At 35.6% G+C, this 25786-nt stretch overlaps 1 long non-coding RNA gene across 8 annotated transcripts in view; it reads left to right on the top strand.

The window, feature by feature from the left end:
* LOC140688794 (uncharacterized) overlaps nucleotides 1-25786 on the top strand; it is a 105304-nt gene that overhangs the window by 56666 nt on the left and 22852 nt on the right. For 7 of the 8 annotated variants that reach the window (XR_012063620.1, XR_012063617.1, XR_012063619.1 and 4 more), the window contains exon 2: nucleotides 7751-7802. This is a non-coding gene — a long non-coding RNA (uncharacterized lncRNA). Of the gene's footprint in view, nucleotides 1-7750; nucleotides 7803-17463; nucleotides 17532-25786 lie in introns of all 8 variants that reach the window. The other variant, XR_012063622.1, reaches the window with a different exon arrangement.

Raw genomic sequence — 25786 nt, forward strand, 5'->3', positions numbered from 1 at the left:
GATAGATGTTTGGGGATATTATTGACCTGTGATCAATACTGTAATTTTTTTTTTTATCTTACAAACTCTTAATCATCTGAGTGGTTTACATTGGTACGTCTCCCACCATTTCTCCAGGAAATATGTTCCTTTTAACTATTAAATGGATTGATGGATGATCACTGCTGTAAGAGACACGGGCATGGCAGTTTATTACCAACATTCACTGTAGTCCAACAAATTGTAATCCATAACGAAACATCTTTCTAAGGATTTGAGGCCTAAGGATTATCTATTTTCCCTTCAGAACCTAATGATCTGTCAATCATGGTCATTCTGCAGGAGAAAGTGAAGGTGAGAAGGCACTCTGGCTGCCACCTCCTCTATACCACTTTTAAAATATGTTTATTAGTACAATTTTTATAAATCAAGATTATATTTGATAGATGAGAGTTGTTTATAAGGTGTGCCATGTCAGATACACATTTATGCAATGTGTAAGTGACATTGAAAATGACCTCTTAGTTTTTGCTTGAAAGTATTTATTTTCATGTTTAAAAAGAGCTAATTATTTGAGAAATTATTTAGAAAGCTAATTTCATGATTGGAGAAACCATCCTAGATGCAGCATTTCCTCTAATTTTGCACAAAAGCAGACTGCCGACTTTTCATTCCCTTTAGGCAATGAGGATCTCATTATGGAGACCACCTACAGATGGTATGATTGAAATTTTGGATCTGTGCATAATCACCTCATCATTTTGATCTTTTGATGCAAATCTCTAGACAATCATGGACATTACACTAAAAAAAGCTTAGGAAGTTCAATTTTAGCCCTAAATTGCTCACATTTCATTTAAGTCCCACATAAATCTGACGCATTCCTAGTATGCCTGTCTTCCCTTGAGAATTAAAAACTTGTACTCTAAACTTTCTGTGATTGACAAATTATTTTATTTTACACATTCTGTGAAGTTAGAGTAATAGGTAATATTATGCTTGGAAAATTTTAGTTTTAAATAATGTGTTGTTTTGATTGATTTAAAGTCTCAACATTTTGCACTTCACATTACCCTATCTTATTTTGTCAGTGTGTCATAAGGTTGTAAATTTGTGGGGGGTTTTTTCTTTTTTACCACCTGGGATGAGAATATTATTCAACATAGGAGTTTAGTCTTATATTAAACAATTATTTTTATATCAAAATCATTGGACTGCATCTCTTAACATGCCAAAATATTGTTTTAAATGAGGAAAGTTTCTTAAAAAATTTAAGGGCACCAGACTTTCTCCTACCATTTCTTGTAATTTCATTTAATTATTGCAGATAGACTTGTGAAATTTTATATTTAATTGTTTAAGTTAATTTAAAACACAATCATCAAATATTGGTATCTTATGAAACATTTTTAAAAATGGCAATTACATATACTAAGGATTATTATGTGTACAGAGGTTACAAGTTTAATAATATCTCAGTTAAGACCCAGAATTGTTTACTATAACAAAGTCCGTATTATGAATCCAACGTAAGCAATAGAACCTTTTATAATAATTATTACTAAATTTAATAAATACCAAAATAAAATATAAATGTTAAATATGTGATTTTTTAAAATTTAAACTATACTGGAATATCAAATGGAACTTGTTATTTTCTAAGACGATTTTTTAAAAAAGGCAGTTTTAGAGGAGGGTACAGAGATTTCCCATATTTTCCCCATCCCTCACACATGTGGAGCCTCCTTCATTATCAACATTATTCACCAGAATGGTACTTTTTTTTTTAACCAACAATGAACCTACATTGACACATTATAATCACCTGAAATCCGCGGTTTACCTTAGGGTTCACTTTTAGTGTTGTACATTCTATGGGTTTGGACTAATGTGTAATGACATATATCCTCTACTATAATATCACACAGGGCATTTTCACTGCCCTAAAATTCTTCTGTGCTGTGCCTGTTCATCTCCCTCCCAACCCATCTCTACCTTGGACAGCCACTTATCTTGTATTATCTCCATAGTTTTGCCCTTTCCATAATGTCATATCGTTGGAATAGTACAGTATGAAGCCGTCTCCGACTGGCTTCTTTCACTGTGTGTAAGCACTTGAGTTTCCTTCGTGTCCTTCCATGATTTGATCATTTCTGTTTAGCGCTGAATAAGATTCCTTGTCTGGATGTACTATAGTTTGTCCATTTACCTAAGGAAGGACATCATGGTCGCTTACAAATATGGGCCACTGTGAATAAAACTGCTGTAAGCATCCAGGTACAGGTTTTTGTGTGGACATTAAGTTTTTAACTCCTTTGGGAAAATACCAATGAGCACGATTGCTGTATCGTGTGGTAAGAGATCTTTTTGAGTGTGTGCTTTTAATGGTATAAATGTCCCTCTAAGCACTTCTTTCACTGCATCCTACAAATTTTGATAAATTGACTTTTCATTTTCATTTAGTTAAGATATTTTAAAAATTTCTCTTGAGATTTTGTTTGACCCATGTGTTATTTAGAAGTGCGTTGTTTATCCTCCATGTATTTGGAGATATTCCAGTTTGGGGATTTTCCAGTTATCTTCCTGCTGTCTATTACTGGTTTAATTCCGTTGCAGTCTGAAAGCAACATTGCATTATTTACATTCTTTCAAACTTGTTAAGGTGTGTTCTGTGGCTCACGGTGTGGTCTGTCTTTGTGAATGTTTCATGTGTGCTTGGAAGAGTGTATATTCTGCTGTAGTTGGATGAAGTAGGCTATAGATGTTAATTATATCCAGTTAATTGGTGGTATTGGTGGTGGTGGTGGTGTCAGCTGTGTTCTCATTGATTTTCTGCCTGTTGCCTCTGTCCTTCACTGGCAGAGGGTGTTAACTTCTCCAACTATGATAGTAGGTTCATCTACTTCTGAAGTTCTGTCAGTTATTGACTCACATTGTTTGATGCGCTGCTGTTAGGCATATAGATGTTAAGAATTGCTGTGCCTTCTGAAAAAATTAACCCCTTAATCATTATGTAGTGTCCTGTCTCCCTGATGACTTCCCTTACGTTGATGTCTGCTCTGTCTGTAATTAAGAGTTGCTCCTACTTCCTTTAGTGTTAGCATGGTTTATTTTTCTCCATCCATTTACTTTCAATCTATATATGTTGTCCTATTTAAAGTGCGTTTCTTATAGATGACATATAGTTGTGTTGTAGTTTTTGATCCTCTTTGACGACCTTTGTCTTTTAATTGGTGCATTTAGACCATCGACATTCAAAGTGAGTCAGTGGAGTTGGAGTAATACCTACCACCTTGGTTACTGAGTTTTTTCTTTGTTGCCCTTATTCTTTGTTCTTATTTTTGTCCTTCGCTCCTTTGGGGCCTTTTGTGGTTTTGTATGATTCCATTTTCTCTCCTTGTTCATCTGCTTTTTTGAGCATATAATGTGATAAAATTCTATTTTCTCTCTTTTAACATTTCAGTTATATTCCCTTTTTCACCTTTTTTTAGTGGATGACTTAGAGTTTTTAATATACACCCACTTTCAAATAATACTATACTGCTTCTCGGTGTGTGCGTTTTCAGAACAAAATAGCCCTAACTTTCTCTCATCCCTTACACCACTGCTGTTATTTCCCCTATATATAAGCATAAATAAGTATATATATATATGGTATATGAGGACATGATTGAATACATTATTGCTGTGTTTATTTTAAATACACCATTATCTGTTAGATCAATCAAAAATAAGAAAAATAAAAGCTTTTAGCTTCTCTTCACATTTCTTCTTCCATGCTCTTCCTCTGTGGAGACCCAGGGTTATCATGTGCATTATTTTCCTTCTCTACATAGAACTTCTTTTAATTTTTTTCTCAAGGCAAGTCCACCAGTAACAAACTCCATCAATTGTTGTTTGTCGGAGTCTTTGTATCTCCTTCACATACGAAAGATAATTTCGTAGGACACAGACTTGTAATTTGATGGTGGTTTTCTCTCAGCACTTTCAATGTTTCTGTCTGTCTTCTTCCTGCTTTCATGTTTACTGAAGAGAAGTTGGATGTGGTTTTTATCTTTGTTCCTCTCTAGGTCAGGTGTATTTTTCCTCTGGCTTCTTTTAGAATTGCTCGTCCCTATTTTTGATTTTGTACAATCTGAAAAGGATGTGCCGAGGTGCGATTTTTGGCATCTCTCCTTCCTGATACCCTCTTGTTACTGAATGAGCCGTACGGACCCTGCTCGGGCTCTGTCTTGGACGAGGCCCTCTGCCTCAGCCGGGGAGGGTTCATTCTGCCAAAGAACAAAACCAAAGTTAAGATCAACACAGCACAAGCTTTGTTTAGTGGCCAAAGAACGGAGAAGCAGGAACTGAGTTCACGGATCAACTTTTCACCCATCTGGCAAGAGTGGTTTAATTTTAAAGAGTCAAGATAAAGGGGGAGAAAGTGAGGCTAATGAGGAATCATGTGCGTTGGTCTGCTGTGGAAGGGGCGGGGCTTTTTGAGGGAGTAGGTGCCACCCCCTTTTCATCCTTCTGTGGTCCTTAATGTCTGGTCATGGCCACCAGTAGATGTGTCATTTAATATGCTAATGCAGTAAAATCAGTGTGTAATGAGACTCAGGGTCCACTGAAGGTCAGATTTTTTTTTGCCATCTTGGTCCCAGCTGGTTCCATCTTTTTTTGGTTTGTTTGTCTCTAGCTTCCTTTCTTGTCTCTGGGCCCTTTAACTTAAAGATTTATGCTAACTCCTGCTAAAGCTGAGGGTTGGAGGGTTTTGAGCAAACACCTGAAGCGGCTCTGGCAATACCCTGAGTTTCCTGGATCTTTGGTTTGGTGCCAGATATTAATTGGGGGAAATTATCAATTATTGTTTTAGATTTTTCTTGTTTTTTTTGTGTTCTCTTTTTCTTCTCCTGGTATTTACATGTATGTTACACCTTTTTTAGTCTTTGGAATTTCTCTTCAGGTTTGTTTTTTTCCCCATTCCTTATTCTCTTTGCTTTTCCGCTTTTGAGGATCCTGATGATATATTCTCTAACTCAGAGAGAGTTCCTCACCTGTGCCCAGCCTGGTAATAAGCCCATTAGAGGCAGTCTTTATTTCTGTTCTAGTTTTTTTTTTTTTAATCTCTAGCATTTATTTTGGGTTCCTTCTTAGGATTTCCATGTCTCTGCTTATATTGCACATCCGTTCTCGTATGCTGTCTACTGTATCTATTGAAGCCTTTAGCATATTAATCATAGTTCTTTGCAATCCCAGTCTAATAGTACCAGCATCCTTGCCATGTCTGGTTCTGGTGCTTGCTCTGTCTCTTTAAATTGTGTTTCTTGCCATTTGGTATGCGTTGTCATTTTTTCACAAGCCGGACGTGATGTATTGGATAAAAAGGATGTGCCATGAATAGGGTATTAGTGATGCTTTGGTGAGATGTGAGAGGAGGGGAGAAAGTCTGTAGTCCTGTGATGAGGTCTCAGTTTTAAGTGAACCTGTGCCACAGGCTGTAAACTTTACAGGTGTTTCTCATTTTTACCCGCCCCTAAGCTGGGTCAGGATACATAGAACCGGCTGGAGTTGGTTATCGCCCTTCCCAGTGAGGAAGGCTGGAACCACTTGCAGCTGGTTGGTTGTCCTCCTTCCCCGGGTCAGTTAGGCTCTGATCATACCCACACAGGTTAAACTCTGAGTAGCTAGTTTCCCCTGGGGGCAGGCCTTGTTAGGAAGAACAGGACGCTCTGGTGTTTTTCAAAATGGCTCTTTGCCCTTGGTCTCCTCCGGATAGAAGCTGGAAGGGTTTTTTCTCTGATATTTACGGTGGGAACCTGGTTCCACTCCTGGAGGTAAATTTCACAGTATTGTGGAGTTTTTAATTCTCTGACTTGTCTGCGCTGAGCCTCCAGCAATTCGTCAATTACCATGTAAGTTTTCCTACCTTGGCGCTGGTTCCTGCAGTGGTTCTGCTCCTGAGTCTCCTCTCTGGTAGATGTGTCTGCCTGCCTGTCTCTCCAGTCCTGAGGGCAGTCGTTTTTCCTGTGTTCTACCTTCTCTGCTGGATCCAGGAAGAGTTGTTGATTTTGCAGCCTGTTCAGTTTTTTACCTGTTATCAGGGTAGAGTGACAATTTCCAAGCTCTTTATTTGCAGAACTGGAAACTGGAAGCCCATTTGTTGTTCTCTAAAAGAAAAAAATAATCTGTGCAACAACTGAAAAAAAATATTTCATTAAGGCTGTACTTCAAATGGGCTTTGGAAAAAATATACTTTGCTTAATTTATCTCAGAAAAGTATCTTTGTAAAAAAGCTTTTATTCCCAAAGTTGGAAACTCAAGAGATACATATGCAGTTACACAAAATTAGATATGGTGTTCCAAACAAGTTTGCAAGGATAATGATGAATGAGAATTTAATTTCGGTAGAACGTATTATGAATTTTGTTTGCAAACCAAACATAGCCTAAATGGAAGAGGAAAAATGGGGATGAGATAATATTTCATGAGATCAATTATCCTGTTGGATTATAAACGGGACCCTTTTCAGGCACTAGCTAATTCAATACTCAAAATCACCTTGAAAGCAAAATGTTGTTAATGAAATACAGGCTATTTAACAAAAGCATGATAGATTCGCAGTTTATTAAGTGCCATGTGACATAAGATTTCAACCTAGATGGTCTGACTTGAGGAGGGAAAATTTACAATACATAAATATGTATTGTAAATTATGAGAAGTGCTCCTAATAATTACTTTGCAAAATATGTATTTTGAAGTACAGCTCCGGATGTCAGACTTGAATAGAGCAGTACTGCTCTCACTGTGTGTAAAACTAAATGTATCTCTATTGATGTCCAAGCATTTCTTAATATATGTCCACAATTTTGTCCTCTAGCAAGGCTTTAACTTTCTGTTCTTATTATTCTCTTTTCTCAATGTTATGTATGTGTTTACTCCCAGTTCCATATCCTTAAGCAAATATAAGAGTAGACCAAAATTTCCTTCTGTGTTAATATTTAATCCAGTAGATCATTGCTTGGAATTTTAAAACAGTATGTCATAGAGCATACATACCTCTCAGTTCAGAGCTTTTGGGTAATGTTTACATGAAAACATTTTATCTCAAAATGTAAATAAAATATTAAATATATATGTAGGGAAAGTCTAGAATTGTATTCTAAATTCATTTGGTAGCAAGTAGGAATCGTATGCAGTTATCTGAAAAACTCACTGTATAACCGCAAAGGTTTGTCTTGGACGTCACGGGCTTTATGAGACGCATCACTGTGCTCAGCGTAGTGGTTTTCACAACTGCGTGCTCACTCAGAATGTATTTCCACTTTGCCTTCCATACTTAATCCATACTTTTGTTAACGTGTTCAATGAGTATCAAAAGGCTCATATGCTGAATAAATTTGTGGGGAAGAGAGCAAAGGGAAAGAGGAATGTCGTTAAAAACATACAAAACAATTGTTAATAGAGTATTAATGCTTTGGAGGTCAGAGAACTATGGTTTAAGCATTTTACATTAAAACATCTAAAACAATAAATTGTTTTGTATGTGTGTGTGTGCTGCTATTTTAATCGTATTTTGGGGAGATAGATTGGAGTTCTGGTGTCAGTGTATAAGTGGCCTACTTGGAAATAGCATTCCAATTAGTATTTTTATATATAAATCTAAATTTTCAGGAACAGTTCGCTGGTGGTCAGCAGGAAATACCTGCTATGTTATTTGTAGAGTCCCAGTGGGCCAGTATTTTTCTGTCCATTTCTTACATATTTCCTCTCTTTTTTCTTTTTCAGACTAATTCATGAAAAAATACTGTTGCCCCCAACATCCCTTGAGACTAAATTGGTAAGTTGGCAATTCTCTTCTTTTAAAAATGATAAAGATTTTGATATTTCTGGACCAATAACCTATCAAAATTATATGTCACTCTTTAGTAGAATGATTTCTAAATCTCTTCACACTTTCATCTGCACATGGATATTAAATGAGTATTTTACTTCATCATAAAAATACTAAGAATTAAAAACACCTCCTAAGAACTCAAACATAAAGATATTCAATTAATATTTTGTAGGAAAATGACCTCGAGAGTATTGGAGGATTTTATTGTTGTGTGTGTATATTTGTGTGTTGCAATTAGTATGGTATGGATATTATACTCGAGTCAATATTCTGGAAAATGACTTTGATGAATTATTTTATTTTTGTCTTAAATTTTTTTAGATGTTCTTTCAAAGCCAAAAATATTAATAGAATGTATAATCTTGAAATTATTAAATTTTAAGTCAGTTCATGGGACTGAAATAGGACGGTAAAATAAACTCAATTAGATTTTTAAAAACTTCTTGCAAAAAAATTGTATATGGTGACTTTGGGAAATACATTTTGTATAATATTCAGAAAATGTCTTATTACTAATGGAAAAAAACCTGCAAAGCTATGTTAAGAAAAAATATATATATTATTGCAAATGCATACATATGTACTTGTTGTTTGCTGTGCTAAATGTAGTGATTTCTGGTTTGAAAGATTGTGTTGTCTTATGTTGTGCTTTTATGAATTCTCATCATATTTGAGACTGAGTTCTGACATCACATTTGTATGATACATGTTGACTATGAATTGTTACTAGTTTTTTTCTCATAACTCTTATGATTAAGAGACTTGAGAATAGAAAGTAACACAGGCATCTTATTTTCCTCATGTTAGTCCTGTAATTGATGGAGCTTCACTGTAAATGTATCATTCTGAGATATACAGGGTCTTCCAGTATTTTTATTAGAGCATTTTCAAAGATTTTTATATTATCTATTAAAATTCTTAATTTGATTTCTGATGACATTGTTTTATTTTGCATCCTGTATGTTTTTTCTTTTGAGCAAATTTTGTCAAGGTAACAAAAATGAAAAAAAGAAATGACATGAAAATAATTATTTAAATCAAAATTTTAAAGAAGATACCAAAGTCCAAAACTGTAATTAAGAATAAAGATGATTTAGACTTGCCACGTGCCAAATAGAACAAGGCAAAATCACATTAAAATTTTACATAAAGAAAAAGAAATACATTTGGATGTTTTATATAATTGTACGTGCGTTTGACTTTCTGTCAATGAAAAAATGAGATGATACATAGAATGATGAAATCATGTGAAATAGTAAATGGTTAATGTTTTGACATTACATGTAAAAATCTTTGGCCACTGTTTTATTCCCTCACTGTGTAATTACTGAGTGTTATGCCATCTCAATTGCTGACTTTTTATAATAGCTCCTTTTTTTGTAAAACACATTGACTTCCTATTTTAACACTATTAAAAATATTGATGTTCTGTAAGTTCTCAACCAACTGGTGTTGTGTAAGCAGGTCCATGGTCGGCTTTGGAAGAAATCTTATGCACCCACTCTCTAATTCCTGTTGCCAAGTTTAGGTATTCATTTAAGCCCTCCTTGACTACATATTACATTTTAAATTATTGTAATAAAGTAATGAAAAAATGAGTCAACCAGAGTTATCTTGGATGTAGATTGGGTAAAAGAAAAGATAAATGTTGAAATTTTATGATCAATATTCAAATGGTGAGAAAACCTTTCTAGCAGTGGAAAGAGGCAGTCATTCCTCAGCACAGCAAACCTCTGCTCATTCAGTGATACAGAGGCGAGATTCTGGCTTACAGCTTGAGGTCTGTGCAGCTCTTCTCAAAACCTGCTCTAGACGTACTGGGAGTGGACTGCGCTTGGGGAACAGAAAACTGACGCAGTCAGGTCTTTCCCTGGGTGTTGACCTACGTAAACACTGTGAGTTTAAAGACTGGGACTCTGTTCCAGGTGGTTTTAAGTTTAGTTTTCTACCCATCATAGAACATGCCTGGGACGTCTTTAACCCTTTTCATTCTTTAACGTAAAGATGGTTTTTTAAGTGTGGAATTGCAGTTAATGTCTTAAATGCTTGTCGGTACAGCCTTGAGTTACCATGTGGTCTCTTTCCATCTGTAGTACACAACACTGAGCTTGTGTGCCTGAACTCTTCTGACTTGATAAGTGACTCATTCTGCATAGGTCAGACTGATCAACCAACATTAGTCCAAACTGTAAGAAAGTCTGACAATATTGGCAGGTGATGACAGTCTCGTGTAACCTTAATTCTTGTAACTTACAGAATTTATGAGCTGATTTGGGGTGAGTTGGCTGTTAAGGGAAAATGCCTGTTTGTGTGCCAGGTTATTTCCAGGGGAATATTTTTTAAAATTTTGTTATATTTTATTAATATTTGTTGTATTCTAGAGATTGTGTAAATGTAGTTGAAGGAAGTCCAGGAAGCAGAAAATACAGGCATTCTATCCAACCTTCTATTTTTTTGGCTGTAATTGGTGCCAAGAATCATAGCATTAATGTAGAAAAGGGTCTTTCCTTTAACTCACACTAACCTGAAGGAATAACATCTCCAAGCGGGGAGCTCTAGACTCCAGTGACACCAACCACCCAAAGACTGCGTCCACCTTTGTGACCGTGCTGCCTTGTAAACATGGTCTCCAGAAAATAAATGGATCCCCGGCACCTATTTCCAACATTTAGTTACTAAAATAACTAACAATAGTAGAGATAAAATATGTGTGGGTTTTGTGGGTATCCATGAGTATATTTGTATAATGTTACATTTTAGGTTAGTAAGATAACCTGAAAAAACTTCCTATAAAATACATCGTTCAGCTAATATCATTGTCTGTTATATCGATACATACCAAATACACAAACATACACACAAAATAAAAATGACAGCTTAATAACAAAAGTGTAAAATACTGGAATTTGACACAACACTGTAAAATGATTATGAATCAATAAAAATGTTAAAGAAAAAAAAAAGTGTAAAATATAAGCCCCAATAATAAGGTAATTTAAAACGCCTACAAAATAATTTATATACCAAATAATAATTAAAATTGAAACCTAAGTGATAGAGCTAAAATTATCCTTATTCAGAGATGAAGAGACCAAGTATGTTAAACAGTAACCAAAATAATTTTTAAAAAGTTAGAGAATTACTTACATCAAATAATAAGAAATTTAGTTACATCAGAGATGAAAAATAAAGTCATAAAGATTAATCCACAAAAAAGGCAAAACAAATCAAATCTGTAAAATTGATTAAACAGTTCAGGAACTGCTTGATTTTTAGAAAATAGTTTCTGATAAATCTAATCAAAGATGAAAAGAGAAAGAAAATGGATAGCTGAAGTGGGGTAGCTAAAGTGGGTGTGTGTCTGTGTTTGTGCATGTATTTGTGTGTGTATGACTTAGATGTGCAATGGTAAGTCAGTGTATTTGAAATTCTTGTAACAAGTTGTACTCAGGCAGAGCCAAAGTTTTACAAAATTAATCCAACATAGTACAGATAACTTATTGACTCCATGTTCAGAGTAAATGTTCACCAAATAATTGCTTCTAAAAGTTAAAGTTAAAATTAAGTTTATGTGACACTTCCTCATTTCTGTAATGAATAACAATTCTCATTTTATAAAACACTTACAGAACATGGGAAAAGGCAGGTTTCATTAAATGTAAGCAATCTTGATTCCAAGCTAGATCACTCCAAAATAAGTCGCATTTACAAATAAAGATAGATATCTTCGTACAAAATAATTAGTAAGTATGTTTCGGATGTCCATAAGAGAATTATGGTATGCATCCAAGTTTTTTCTCTAGATATGAAGAAACTTTATGTCAACAGTGTACATTATTCTAGTAAGTCAAAGCTATATATTCAGATTGAAAATCACACACACACACAACTTCATTTAAGTAAGTCCAGTAACAAACCTCTTAAAATCTCTTAATTCTGTTAATAAAAAAGTTATGTATGAGATGCACATTACCCACCATGAGATACATTTATCTACTTTGGGAATAAGGACAGAATGCATGTATTCATCTGCTAAAGCTTCCATAACAAAGTACCACAGACTGCATGACTTCCACAGAGAAGTGTGTTTTCTCATACATAATTTAGGAGGCTGTGAGTCCAAGATCAAGGTACTGACAAGGTTGGTTTCTGGTAAGACCTCTTTCCTTGACTTACAGACACTTCTCACTCTGTTGACACATGGCTGATTCTCTGAATGTGTGTGCTCCTGGTGTCTCTTCCTTTTCTTTTGTGGACATCGGTACTTTTAGATTAGAGCCCCACCCTTATGACCTCATTTCACTTTAATTACTTTCTTAAAGACCATTTCTCCAAATACAGTCACAATAGGAGACAGGGCTTCAACATACAAATTTGTGTCAGGGGCACATTGTCCCTAAAAATGCTCAGTCATAACACTTTTACTTGATACGGTTTGATCATATTTAAAGTACTAAGAAATGTAACAAAAAGTTGATATTTTTATAACTCAGAAAAAGATTTCTATTTTCAGATAATTGGATTAAAGATAAAAAGTAAAGTGCTGACTGAAAGGAATTTCAAAATTCTTAAAAGTTGCTATTCTTGGCTATCAGTTTGTTGTTAGGTGCATGTATATTTATAATCGTTATACATTCTTGATGAATTGACACTTGTATCAATATGTAATATCCTTCTTTGTCTCTTGTAAAGGTTTTTGACTTAAAATTCTATTTCTTATAAAATTGATATATTGTGTTCAACTCTCATTTAGTTACTGTTTGTATGGAATATTATTTCCCATCCTTTCAAAATATTTGTGTCATTAGATAAAATGTAAGTTAGATAAAATGTAGGTGGCAAATAGTTAGCTCATGTATTTTTTAATCCATTTTAACAATTTCTGCCTTATATTGGAGATGTTAATCCTGTACATTTAATCACTGATAAGGAAATGCTTCTGCCATTTTGCTATTTTTTCCTATATATCATATTTTTTGTTTTCAGCTCCTTAATTACTGTTTCCTTTTGTGTTTAATTGATTCTTGTAGTGTACATTTTTATTTGTTTCTCATTTCCCTTTATATATGTTTTTAAATTATTTTCTATTATTTCTACCTTAGAGATTACAATTAGCTTCTTAAATTTATAACAGATTACTTGGATTAATACCACTTTAGCGTCAGTGGTATACAAAAACCCAGCTCTTAAATAGCTCCACAGTTCTTTGTTGATACTTCTGTTGTCATCACAGATTACAAATGTATACGTTATGTATGTATCCATTAACATAAGCTGATGTCTATTTTTATGCATCTGTTCTTTAAATTATATAGGAACAAGCAGAGAGATTTTAAAACAAGAAATATAACAATGACAATTGATTTTGCATATACCTGTGTACCTATCTCTGCCGGCGTTCTTTATTTCTTTGTAATGGCTTCAATTACTCTCTGTCTTTGTATTTCCACCTGAAAGATTCCTTTTTATATTCTTGTAGGGTAGCTCTACAAGCAACAAATTCCCTCAGCTTTTGTTTATCTGGAATTGTTTACATTTCTTGTTGATTTCAAAATTTAGTTTGTCAGATATGGAATTCACAAGGTTATTACTATTATTATTATAATTCAGCAGTTTAAGAATGCCATCCCACAGCTTTCCGGCCTCCATAGTTTTGCTGAGAAATTTGCACTTAATGTTGTCAGTAACTTCTCTCTTGCTGCTTTCAGGTTGTTCTCTTTGTCTTTGGCTTTTGACAGTTTGATTATAATGTCTTAGTGTGGATACTGTTGTGTTCATTCTTCTTGGAGTTCACTAAACCTTCCCCCTTTTCCTCTTCATGAGTCTGACTAAACATTTATCAATTTTATCATTCAGAGAAGCAGCTTTTAGTTGAGACACTATTTCTATTGTGTCCTTCAGTTTGTCCATAAGTTCCTTTACCTCTTTTTTTGAATATAGGAGAGTGGACTCGAAGTCCGTTTCTAGTTAAGTCCAATGTCTAGACTTCTTTAGAGACAGTTGTAGTTAATTTTTCTATGAATGAAGCAGACTTTTTTTTTTACATGCTTTATATTTTTGGTGAAACTTGGATGTTTTGAATATTATGGCTTAATTATGGAAATTAGATTCTTCCACTTAAGAATGTTTTGTTGTTGCTTTCTCTGCTTTATAATTGGTTGATTTTTTAGTGACTTTTCTAACCTGTGTTTGTGAAGATTGATATGTGTGGTGTCAGAAGTCTCTTTTCTTGTAACTTTTTTTTTAGGTAATGATGGCAGATTTCTTTGAATGCTTGGAGCTAAAAACAGACCCCAAAAATTCTCCTAGTCTTTGCACGTTGGCTCTGTTATATCACTCCTTTAACACTTAGCTGGCTATTTACAAACCTTCCTTAGTCTTCACTTCCTTTTTTCTGCAGAGCCTAAAGTTCAGTCTAATTTAAAAGCTTATGGTTTTCTCAGTTTTTTTTTTTTCCCTGAACTTGCTCCTGCTCTGGGCATGCACATAACTTTCTATATTCCCCAATCTACATGTGAGATTTTTCAGTGCCATAATTCTTCAAAGACCCTTTCTTCACAAATTTTCCTCTCAGGCTTTTGCTGGTCTTTTATATTCTTTCAAAGAGCATTCATTTGCTCCATGCAGCCGTGGGTTCTTCATTTGCTCTCAGAGCTACTTTTCTGCCCTGAGAAGGTTCTGGATTAGGTGAAGCAGAGGCAAGTGTTTTTTTAGTCCTATAGGGAGCCATTAGACAGATTAAAACAGACAAAAACAATTATTTGAGAACAAGGTCAGCTTTGCTCCCTCTGGAACCAGGGACCAAAGTGCCATATTGGGAACATAGGCTGTCATCTTTAAGACCACCATTGAGCCAGGAGGGAGGTGGGACAAAGGCAAGTAAAAACTACGTCAAAGCTCTCCGCTGTTTTTAAGTTGCTTTCTTGATTCAGTGTTCACTTGGCTGCTAGAAGCCTTTGATTTTTTTTCAAGAGTTAAAAAAAAATAATAAATCTGACAGCTTTGTTCACCTTTACTGTGTTTATAGAGGGACAGCCCTTTGGAACCACCTACTTCACCATTTTCACTGACACTAAACACAAACTACTAGCATATTTTTAGTATTAAAATATATCTAATACTATTTGAAAGAAACTCCAATAAATGATTAATGTCTGTGTAGGATGTATATGCCTGTGTATGTGTGTTATCACATTTTTGCCTCAGTCTTCAGCATTTTCTAATGTGGTCCTAGAGAAGTATTTTACTTACACATGTTTAATTAAGGCAACTGTATCATTTGAAGAAAAATTAAATAGAAAGCTAGATTATATCATTTAAATTATTTTTAGAACAATATAAGATATTCATTACCTCTCATTTTCAATTGAGCTTAGATCTGTTCAACATAAAACAAATTTTCATAAATGTTATATTACTTTCACATTCTCTGCCAAAGACTAGATAATTAAAATAAAGAGACAGTATAAGAGGATGTTTTCTTAACATCTGAGGAATTTCACTGTTGGAAATTTCAAGTCCCAGTTTTGTTTTCTTGTTCATCTTTGCAGTCTTATTTTCAGGCACCCCAACATATTGCTTGCAGTTTTTCTAAGGTAGTCAGATTGTTGAAGACAAAGTTTGAAAAATATAGAATTTATTAATATGTAGTCTCTATAATTAAGGGAATTCAGATGTAGTAGGGAAAAAGATACATAAAGGGATTAATTTCCGATCTAATACAGTGAGAAATGCGCTAGGTGTATGTACAGGATTCTGTAGGAGCTCAGATCAGAACTAGACAGTTTAAAGCATTGCTGATTAGTAGGTTACTTGAAAGGTGATTCTTGAATTATTGGAAGTGCCTTATAGGCAGAGAGTGGCATGAGAAAAGGCACAGAGATACAAATAGGATTAAGTTTGTAAGACAAGATGTCACAGAGAGAATCAAAGTGGACCATTGCTAGTGATTATGATGAGCAATTACAGGGATGCTAGTTCACCAGAGCTGTAAAGATAATATTTCTTATTATCAAGGGAAAAAACACTTCGGGATGATTCTTTGTCTTCTTAAATTAACTTTGTTTATCTGTTACTTGAAGTGAAAACTCAGAATGGTAATTGTTAGAGAAGTGAGAACTGAGATATAAATGTTGTCGTCTGCTTCAGTTCTGATACGATGTGCTCACTGGAGCTATGGATAAAGAGAACTTCCTCATCAAGATTTGCCAGAAAATTAGTGCAATTATGTGTCTGAGGAGCCGTGACTGAGTGGCAGCTTTGGACAGTGATGCAGAGTAGGAGCTCATTAGTGTGTCTTAACCACAGGCATGATTCTGTCTTCCTTTCTATTCATTTAAGGAAAAATTTCCTTTTTTACTTTTTGATTTTTCTTCTGAGATCCCCGGTGTAATTTTACTTAATTGTTTCCTTTAAATTGTTGCAGATTATAGAGAGTAAAATGTAATATTAAATGGTTGACTCTAAGAGGATAAATAGATACATAATGAAAAACAAAAATATTTTATCAGTGACATTGCTTACAGTAACTTGTAATTAAAAATAATACCTTTATCTTAGAACTATTTCTGGTGATTTTCATTCTGTGTCTTGTGGATATTTTATGTTTTGAGCTATACATGTGGATATAGAAAAGTACACAACTCTTCTTTTCACCAGAAGTAATTAAATTTTGACTCCCGAAATATTTTGTGTTCAAATCAGAAAGCACTCAATGGATAATTTCTATATCTCAATGTAAGGACTGAAGACAATTCTACATTAAGTATAAATATAGATTAAAAGCAGGATCTAATTGTAATATTTGGTGTATATTTGCAATATTTATGTAAATTCTGTTTTGGGGGAAGTAGACAATGTATTCTAAACTATATAGGACATTCCATCAATAGCCATGATCTTAGTGCTCAGGACAATGTCTCATGATTATTTTTTGTCTCTCTGTTTTGTTCTACTCTCTTTTCTGCACTTAATACATGCTCTACATGCTCCTGGGTTCTTATCAGCTCTTCATTCCTCATCCCAGTCCTGCCCTCTCCTGCATTTCACCTCAATCCCATCCTCTTCAGATTTTCACAGCTACTCCCAGGCATCTGTATCCTCCTCTTTTTATATCCCACAGATAGCATCTCACAAATATCAATTCCATAAATTTGAAAGTTTGATATTTTCAGTCTGTCACATTTTTATATACTAGCATGTGTTCTCAAGTTGTTTGCTGCTATATCTCTTCTAAAGTTAAGTTCTATATCTGTTAGGACTATTTTAACCAAATGGAATAGAAACCACAAAAAATTATCTTAAAATCTAAGTATATTTTGTCTCACAAAAGAGAAAATCCAGAGTGATGACTGGCTGTACGACCGTCCGCCGTGTTACGTGTTTGGGGGTCTGGTTCTTCCCTTCATTCCACGCCGCCGCCTGCATCGCTGGCCTCGTGCTAAGTCTCATTTTTGTCATAATTATGGGAGGTTTACCAGAATGAGACAAGCCCAACTTTTTCATTCACAGTTTTCAAGACTATTTGTCTTACTCCATTTAGACTGCTGTAACAGAGCATCATAGGCTAGGTGGATTGCAAACAGCCGAAATTTATTTCTCATAGGTCTGGAAGATGGGAAGTCCAAGATGAAGGGCAGATTTGGTGCCTGGTGAGCCCACCTCCTGGTTCATGTATGTATGGCACCTTCTTGCTGTGCCCTCACTTGGTAGAAAGGGCAAGGAAACTCTTGGGTCTCTTTTATAAAGACATTACCCTCATCACCTTCCAAAGGCTTTACCTCCTAGTATTATGACCTTAGGGGTTAAGATTTCAATCTATGAGTTTTGGGGAGGACATAAACACTTAGACAATAGCACTGTTAATTCTTTTGTTATGGAGGAAGGCTGCTTATATCTTACTTACTGGATTGGGTTATGTATGTGTGTACTCCTGGACCAGTCTCCTCTGATGCAAGAGTAGCATTGAAGGATACTATTACCCACCCCCATTCTCCACAAAATACAAAAGAAAGCAAAACAAAAACAAAAATCTACCAAGGGACATAAGAATCAGATAAAAAACTTACAAAAAGAGTACCCTAAATTATTTTTTTTATGCTGGATGAAATGCTTTGAATTTAGAGAATTGACTGCAAAGTTCACTCCTGCTCCTCAAAGCCTAATATGCTGAGCTGTCTTCTGGTTGAACATTTCCTAATCTTGAAGATGCAATATATATTGCCAAGATCGAACCACTTAGTTTTGCCAATTTAGCATAATATCAATGACCAGAAATTTTTGTGAAGATTAAAATTATGCAGTTATTTAAATTAAGATGATTAATCACATTAGAAATACAGAATTACAGTAGACCGTCTATGACTGTAGATTGGAAAAGACATAATGTCTGCCCTTTACCTATAACCCTATACAAACTGAATTTGAAAGGGACGCTGCCTTTCTGGAAAAATGATAGAATTAACTTCAGTACTTTTTCTAGACACTTGGTGTGTACTACATAGTCATTTTGTCCTGAGAAATTTTTCCTACAAAGGTTGACATTTGCTTCGACAATCTTTTTGCAGCCAAGTTTAGATAATCACAAATGTGAATTCTAAGACATACCTTCTACACCAAATTACAAGTTAGGTCACTTTAACTGCTATGTGTCTCCTCTTTGGTCGCTAAACATTATTCAGTACCCTGTGGTAATAACTACTATTCAGAAAACTTCTGTAATCAGAAAGTTATTAACAAAGATTTTAGAAATGGAATAATTGGCCTACTTAAATCTTCCTTTCTGTGTTTCCTATTTTATCCCTTAATTTAAATGATCATGAGAAGAAATGCCCCCCAAGTGCACAGAAGTGCAGAAGGAAGAAAAACAGGATGTTTGACTGTTTCACAGAATTGGGTATAGCCCCAAAGTTTTTAGTCTTTCCCACGTCTCTAAGATGTTTGTAAACCTAGATGGAACCTCTACTTTTACAACTTGGTGAATTCAGTGGTGCTCACATAATCCTTGTAAATTCTCCAAAGTGTTTCTTCCTGTTATGTGCCAGCTTGCTCTCTGGTCCTGTGAGGCCCATTGGCACTGCCCTTTGGAAGAGTCAGACTTAGATGGAAGTACCAGTCCTTCACCTGCTTCCAGAAAATAGTTCAGTAATGCTTGTCTCTTTTGGTGAAACAGTTTATAATTACATAAAAAGAATGAGTGAAAGAAAAAGAAGTTTCACAACTTGGATCTTGGAATCAGCCACCATTTTACTGGCACATTGATATTTTTCATTGAGCCACTGTAAAGACCAGCCAGTCCAAGAAAACTAATCCAGTACCTCGTGCTCTACTGCAAGGAGCAGGGAATTAAAAGAAAATCTCTAAGGTACATGTATTTGTATAATCTAAGTCCTTCAGTCTTAGAGGTCCATTCATCCTTCTCGTCTTTCCACCCCCTAAGAATTAGAGTTTTTCCCCGTAAGAATTAGGAAGAACCTTCTCTTCCCTTACTTCGTTCTTGGAGACTGTGTCTTGCCTCGACCTCACGCCTTTCATGAACTGAAATGTGCTAGTTCTTCTGCAGCGCTAGATCCGGTCCTCCGAGCTCTTACATCAGCGCCGCCAGGAAGCGCTTGCTCCACATCACAGGAGGCATTTCAGAATATCTGAGTAGTGATGAAATGTGCAGGGTCAAGTACGAAAAGCAGAATCACCATTGGGCGTTGCTGGGCAGTCGGGTCTGTCATCTCTTTCGTCCTTGCGGACAGGCTCCGTCAAGTGCCCGAGGCTCCTGGGGGCCGCGCGGTCGCCCGTGCAGGTGGGGGGGCCCCTCCCGAGCCTGTGCCGTCTGAAGGGCGGATCCGTATTGGGCACTTCGATCCTCAAGAGGTCGGATTTACTCTGTGCTTCAGCCTGCCTCATCTAGACAGCCTTTCTGAGGGGCCAGGGTAATATTTTCTTCCTTAGAACTCAGTCTAAGAGGGCAAACGCCCTTACGTGAGCTTGAATTCTGACTCCTCCACTTGCTCTGCGGCCCCGTAGATGCATTTACTTTCTTGGTCTCAATACCATCATCTGTAAAAGCATTAATATTGTCCCTGCTGCAACAGAAGCACATCCTCACCTCAGCAAATTGCGGTCATTCCCTTGATTTTGGTTTTCTGAAATCTACCCTACATAGACATGATCTTTTTGACATGGAGGGGTAATAACACTTGAGTTCTTTTTGTGGTGACTCCTGTTCTCATAGGGAAAAAAGGTATCGGAAAGCTCATTCAATCTGAATTCCAAATTTAGTCTGAATGACATTTCTTAAAAGGAGAGTCAGGACTGTCTATTTCTGTCCTCAGGTGAGTTCTTGGCACTCACATCACCTTTAGTCACCATAGTAAGCCTGTTCTTCCAGTGTCCATGTGCCCTTAGCAACGTGCCATGACCCACTGAGCGTAGAGGCAATTAGTTCTCCTTTAAATTTCTTCTTCACCAAAGGCAGTCGTTGTGGGAAGGGAGATGAGGGCTAGATGGGAGAATTATGTCTCTCGTGTTGCTTTTCCAGAAATATTTCTAATTAGCCACTCTTGAAATGATTAGGTATAGATAATCCAGTTTCACCCTTTTTTGCAAATTGCTTGGATGACTGAAATATCTCCCCTGTGATCCATGTAAATAAATACGCTCTTATTCCTGTTAACAAAGGATCTGAAGATAAATAATATATTGACTTCTATTCAAATTGCCTTATACCCATTCAGATGCTGTCACAAATTCTACCCTATCTTACTGATTTGAGATCATATATAATTCCTCACATAGCATTAAGTTCACTCAGTTCTCTTCCTCCAGGGTCAGGTTTGTTGGCAATATTTCAGCATCTTAGAGGAACCACTATTCAGCATCCTTTCTCCAATTTTAACAAAAAACTGTGAAGTAAGATTCATTGCCCTTACAGGAATGAAAGGATTTGCATATGTTGAGCTCATCAAATACATACATTAAATATGTGCAGTTCTTTGTATAACAATTATATTTCGAAAGTAAATGATTAGGCTTGGAAAAAGCAAATAACTTGTCAGACTGTAAATACCTAAAAAGAGGCCTGGCCAGGTATACCTGATTCTAAAGCACACATGGTTGTCTAAGAATCTTTAATGAAAATATGTAATATTGTCTACTCTTGAATACATTAAATAAATTTATTTCTGCCTCATTTTTTCTTGTATAGATTCAGAATTCTTAATCTTGACACAGAAACACCAAAGTGTTTCATTAGGTACCACAGACCAGAATTACCTCTGTTGAAAGTTTTAGGAATTCTCAAAAAAAAAAAAAAAAAAAACCTTCACCAAGACAATGTTTAAAAGAGGGAAATTGGGATTCATTTAGTGCCTTTGAAGAATATTTTTAATTGTTTAAAACTTGCTGCACATTTTTTGGAATTTGAAATCAAGCAGATTTCCATTTATTTTTGTTCAGTGTTTCTACTTTTGCTCACAAACACACATCAGGTTGTTGCTTTGGCTGGAACTAAACAAACACAGGTGCTAAAATGATCAGTTTCCTCATATTTTTTCTACCTACTTGTGCAATGGAAAGTCATTACGTTTCTATAAAAGACACATTTTCCCAATTCATTACACCCAAAGAAACTGCCAGGCAAAGTGTGCCAATAGATGAGCCGTTGCAGACTTCCCATATGTATTTTGCAAGCAGGTGTTTCATGTGCAGTTTGCCAGAAACAAACTGTTTTTCAGGTGCATAGAGAATATCATCTTTGTACAAAAAAAAGGAACAGTAACAGCTACTCCTGGTAGAGTTTCTCTCAGTAGAAGAGCAATATAGGATTGTTACAGAAAGGACTGAATTGAACACACAATGTTTGCCCAAGTGCACCCATCCAGTCGGGTTCCATGTTAATTACTCAACCCAGAATGGATGGCGATAAAATGCCAGCCCAGACCCAGAAGGTGAGGAGTAACATAGTTAAAGCACCTTTTATGTGAAACAGTGTTTTTCTCCGTGTCCCCGTGACTGGAGTGCTATAATATCTACTTGGTAAATGGCAAAAGTGTGGCTCAAGTTTTATGCAACTTTCTCAAGTCACACAGTTAGTAAGGATTGTACCGGAATTCATGCCCATATCGCTGTGGCTGGGAAGCCTAATTTCAGTGACTTGAATTCTGCTTTCGTTTCTATGTCTTATTCTTGCAGACTGTGCTCCCTGAGATTGGAATACTTCCTGTGAATTCCTCATCGTGAACATGGTTGTTCCATTCTATGGAGAGACTTGCAAAAGATGACCGATAACCTTTCTACTTTTCTAACATTTGGGCTTAGAGTCCAGATCAGCATTAAGGTTCTGTGTCTCTGTTCACTGTATCTTTCCTTTTGTGGTACCATGGCTAGGCCTGAGTCAGCCTTCCTAGGTTAGCATAGAGTCTAATGGCAACTTCTGTTTGTCTTTTGCTGTAAACATATACATATTTCCATTATTAATCATTATGTCTTATAAAGAGTCTCAAAACACAAGGGGTATCATCTCATCCAAAACTAAAGCACCCCTGTGCTGGCCTATAGGAGGGAGGCAGCATCAAGGAGCACATGAGTCCATTGGATGGATTTAATTCCCATCTCAACTCTACCACTCACCAACTGTGACCATAACTAAGTTACTTAACACTTTGCTGTAATTTTAGCTTCATTTTCTACTTAGCAAAATGTAAATTTCTACCTCAGTCAGTTCTTTTCAACATTAATGTGATAATAAATCTAAATTACTAATGAGACTGTGTTTCTAATTGTCTGGTACAATATGATGCTAATGAAAGCTTGTGGTTTTCATTGCAATGAAAATGCATATGTCTAGATTTCACCTGTATTCTGAAACAATATTAGAATAAATGTGGAAAACTGATAAAACTTAAACTTAAGACTTTCTCAATTCAACTCTGTATAACACTTAACAAATCTTCCTGTGTCATTTCATATGAGTATCCATTAAAAAAATACGAAAGGAAGTTTCTATATTCCTCATTGACACTGTTGAGCTTCGTGTGCACACAGAGCTGGCAGCCTGTGTCTCGTTCTTAGGTTTGTTTTTTCAAAGGATCGCAGAGCTGAACCTAGCGACCAGAACCAGGCCCACTGTAGGTCCTGAGGCCATTCTATTTTGGATTAAATATTTTGCAGATTCCCATGGAACAGGAAAAACTTGACATCACACAGTCCCACTTAATGCTTTTATATCCTTTGTACCCTCCATACATTCTACTTCTAAATATTTATGTAGTCTATAATACATGGTTATTACAGTCATATTAAAAACCAATGCTTATTTAAATAGGTTAAAACTATAATGCTTATATTAACCTGCACATTTGCTTTTTCTTTTATTCCACATCTCTTTCTACTGGTCTGGGCTTCCATCTGGAATAAATTTCTTTCTGCCTCAACAAATTCCTTTAGTCAATTTTTCATTTTATCTTTTGCATTATTTAGTTCAAGAATTGCCTTTGGTTCTTTTTTGAAAAGAGCTCCCTTCTTTCTGCTGAAATTTTCCTTATGTTCATCCGTCTCTTGTTCATCTTGACCTCCTCGAAATCTTCAGTCAATTTTTAATAATTTATAATAGCTAACATTCTTGTTTGTTAGCCCAGCCTGTGGGTTATTTGTGGCCAGCTACTTTTGACCCTTGTTTATGTTGATTGTAGGTCATATTTTCCTGCTTCTTTGTACATGTTGTTTTATTTTATGTTTTTTTTAATTTATTCACGCTAGGTATTGTATATAAAAGAAAAATAAAGATTGAAAAAGAAAGTTTTCTCCCGTCTTCCAGAAGGAATAGCTCAGTTTGCATTACTGCCAGTATATCATTTAAAAGATGCTATAATTGGGATTGCTGGTTCAAAAGTTAAATGCGTAGATATTTTTTCCACATACTGCCAAACAGATTTTTACATCAGTAGGAACCTTTTGTATTCTCTCAAATAATGACACCGTACCTGTTCTGATAGTCATGGTATCAGAATATAATGTCCAATTAAAGCTTTTTTTTTTTCCATAGAGGGGAAAATGGAATCTGAGTGTTGACCCATTTGTTCTCTATTTGAGTTTTCGTCAATTATCAGTGACAGTTCTTTCTTCATATACTTCAAATGTTTGGGTTTTTCTCACAACCTAAGTAGAGTCAGTCAGAGAGATGCAGCTAAAGAAAAAAGCAGGGGAGGCGAGAGAGAATAGCAGGGCAGAGAGGTTTGAAAGTATGAGGACTTGATCTGTCATTGCTGGCCTCGAAAATGACTCAGAAAATGCAGCCAGCCTCCAGATGCTGAGTGCAGCCTCTGTCAACAGTCAGCAAGAAAACAGGGACCTGAATCCTACAGTCACATGAAACTCAATTCTGCCAACAACCTGCATGAGCCTTAGGAAGTGTCTCCTTTTAAGATTGGAGCTGAGCGGGGCCCACAGCAGAGAAACCACTAGACCCTGCTGGCCTTCTCATCTTCAGGACCATTAGGTGCTTGAGGGTGAATTGCTGTGTCTAAACGAATTTCTAAGTCACTTCCAATGTTTAAAGAAAATTTTGTTTGATCAAAATAATAAAATCAAAATCTTAACCTCATCTTTTGTTCACAATAAACAGACAGTGACACATGTTTTCGAAAGAATTGAAATGTTTCTGAAGTAAAATGCTTCTCATTCTCAGGAGTTCTCTGTGGTGTTTAATATACATTGAGAGCCATATGTCTCTCCCGACTTAAAAGTCAGATGGAACGAGTTGAATTTAAAAAGGTTTTGACATTTAGATGGTTATCTGCATAATAAAATAATGTGTTAATTACACTTTCCTGAATCACACATAAAGGAATTTGTGCAGGGGAGTCAGTATTAATTTTGGAGAGTGGACCCATTATCATCAGAGTCTCACCTGACTGTATCTGTGAGAATTACTTGTGGATGTGCAGATGCAAATCATGAAAATAACTCAGAATGTCATATCAAAGAATAAACAGACTGATAGAGGAGAATAAAAAGACAGAGACAAATGCAAACCAGAGACAAATCCAAGAAACTTGGAAAATCTGTCATACAAATGTATTATATTCATAAAGCAAAATTATTTCACTGTTATAAATACTATATTTCAATCAGGAAGGTTCTCGAGCTTAAATATGAGCTTCAGGTCAGTTCCCCTACCTTGCCCCTGGCACAGAAGGAAGTTCCTCTGTTATGTAAAGAATATCGCCGTTGATATTCAAGATGTTTGTGACTCAGTTCTGTTCATCTCCTTGTCCCCAAGAGGTTCATCTTTGTAAATTCCCAGGAACAGGACATTTTATTTTATGCAAATTTTAACTGTACTTGAATGGGAAGAACTTCAGCACTAACTCCCCATCTGGGCAGGAACAGAAACCCTAATTTAGGCTCTTTATGTGTCTCATTCTCTTACTAGAGGAGGAACATAAGAAATCGAGGCATGAGACTTACTAACTTAAGTCCAAGGATTGGCTTTCCAAAGAGAGATTGTTGGTTTTATAATATTAAATTACAAATCAGAATAGTGAGTGTAAACAGTGAGCATCGTGAGATTACAAACAGCATGCCTGTCATGATCATATATTATACTATATACATAATTTAAATATTATTAAATTACTTTATTTTTACCATAATTGAAACAGTTATAACTTCTTGAAACCAGTAAGTATTTGAGCTTAAAAACTGCTGTTCTTTTCAAAAGCCCATGACAGGAGGTAATGCACCTCAAAGATTTTGCTCAGATCCTTTTGTTTTTTAAGCGATAGATTAGAACTACTTATGATTTATCACAGTGCTGCCCTCACTCTTTATTCATAATGTACATTACTGTATACCTTTAAATCACACATAGTAATTTGTCAGGGGTTTGCTGTTATTGTTGTTGATAAAAAGGAACAACCTACTTACATGTTACA

This window comes from Vicugna pacos, chromosome 23, assembly GCF_048564905.1.
Source record: "Vicugna pacos chromosome 23, VicPac4, whole genome shotgun sequence".
In the NCBI taxonomy this organism is placed as follows: domain Eukaryota; kingdom Metazoa; phylum Chordata; class Mammalia; order Artiodactyla; family Camelidae; genus Vicugna; species Vicugna pacos.